Source organism: Amphimedon queenslandica, unplaced genomic scaffold (assembly GCF_000090795.2).
Source record: "Amphimedon queenslandica unplaced genomic scaffold, v1.1 AMPQUscaffold_12619, whole genome shotgun sequence".
Lineage (NCBI taxonomy): Eukaryota > Metazoa > Porifera > Demospongiae > Haplosclerida > Niphatidae > Amphimedon > Amphimedon queenslandica.
The window spans coordinates 6,556-8,828 of record NW_003547145.1 but is presented as its reverse complement, the minus strand read 5'-3'; positions in this window follow the sequence as shown (position 1 = coordinate 8,828).

Below are 2,273 nucleotides of genomic sequence, written 5' to 3'. Positions count from 1 at the left end.
ATAAATTAAATTTTAGTCAGTGGTACTTATGTCACTTGTGTGTGTATGTGTGTGTGTGTTTGTACATATGCATGTGTGTATGTGTTAATATGCAGATAAGAGATTTGATGAAAATGACACCTTGGCCACCTTGGCTTTCATGCTTTATTTCCCAAGCTCAGGAATATACACATGTACCAGTTAATTTGTAATTGGGTACATATAAACCTCTGTCCTATTTTCTAAAATTTTTTTGTTGCTTTAAATCTGAGATTAAGACTAATAGGCCTTGTGTCTTATGAATTTACATGTACCTGGAATAAGAGTTATAGTGTTAGTAATTTCAAATAATGATAACTGGCCTACTGGTGGCAACTGATATAAGTCAGCACCTATCAATACACTTACGTTACCAAATATTACATCATGAGGCTGCACAAGTATCTCATTTAGCCTTCTGTGTACATCAAGCTACATAATACGGCCTACCATTGATACCTCATCCATTATGAGCAATATAAGCATTGCAAGTCTGGGGCACAATGTGTTAGCTTTCTCATGAGACAAACTTTTATAGCTTCAATATTTGTTACAACCTAGCATGTAAAGTCATTTGTCCAATGTTAAAAGCAGCAACCCCAGTGGGTGCTTTCAAAAGTACAATGATCTCATCTTGTTGAAAGAAACCAGACAATTTCAACAATTATCAGATTGAATAATTTTGATAACATGGGACTTACCAACTCCTCCTTGTCCACTAAAAAGATATGGTATTGTTTAATCTAATTACCTTCCTTTAAGACTAGTATGTCCTCCTACACCATTTCCTATGAAAAAAACAAAATGTCTGTTTTTCATTCAAACCTCTCACAAGAGACCTGTATTCATCTGGTGCAATGACATCTTTCTTAGCAGCACTTTCAAATCTAAAAGATAAAGCAGCAGGACCAGCTCTGCAGTTGTTATCTGAAGGATTTGTAATTAATCTAGTACTATCATCAATCTTTTTCTAGTTCTTCACCTTACGCATTGTCCCTGGTTCTGCTGTCTTTAACCAAGGGGCTAATTCGTCCCATATATGCTGGGAAGGGTTCTTTTTATCATATACTACATTATCAATTTGTGCAACAGTGTAATTGAGTTCATTTTTATGTAAAGCATGATTATAATGGTCTTCAAAATTATTGTAAACGTTAATTATATCTCTTCCTTCTATATACCATGGTATACATAGTATGACTTAATTTATAATTATTGTTAGGATCACATTCTTTACCATAATTGTGAAATGAAATAACTGCTTCAGTGCCTATTTTGACAATTGTGCCAAAGCCATCAACCAATTTAAGGTACTTTATGATTTAATTAATTTATTTTCTATTTTTAAATCATTTACTACATTAGAAAAAGATGTACTACTTATGCAAGTTTCAACCATGTGTAGCTTGAGCATTATGAGTCAATAAACTTATGACGTGGTATAAAAAAATGAAAGCATAACTTTAAAACCTTTATGAACTGCATTTTTGCACAGCCTAGTTAAATAGATTTTTCTATTTTAATCTATTCTATTTTCGACCGCCAGCTGATACTCTCGTTCTATTGGATTATAGCAGCATGTGTGAAGGATGGGCTTCGGTGACTGAACGATGGTTAAAAAATTTGTGTACTCAGCATCTCATTAAATTTTTTTAAGTTGTCGTACAGTTTTATTGCCATTGATATGTCATTGATTTTATACAATTTTTAAAATGAAAGCAGCCTTTCTCACAAAACTGATGAATATCCTATGAATGTTGTTAGTAACACTATGAATAATAGTAATTCAGTAATGAATATCATTTTACTTATCTATAAATAATGATAAGTTAAGGGGAGTTACATGATTGTATGTATGGAAACAAGGTGATAATAATAATAAGATATTTTTGTGATGATAATTATGTGATAATGATCAGTGTGAAGCTCCTCCCATTTTGCCAAATTTATGGTTCCAGCTCTGGGCAGACATGGATCTGGTACGATAGTCAACAAAAAAGGAGAGCCTTCTCGTTCTTTTATACAACCTCTAATTTTGTCTATGCTACCATTCAGTATAGAACCTATGAAAATTAGACTTTATCATCAAAAGCTTGATCTTTACCATCAAAAATCTAAGCTCAGTGCAGCTAGTCCAGTGAGGCTCAGTGAGCCCAGTCAATGCAGTATATACATCATTAATGGAACTGGTCGGACTGCATAAGACTATATATATATATGTGTGCAGTGGGCCAGCTACATCTCTCTCACTTAGT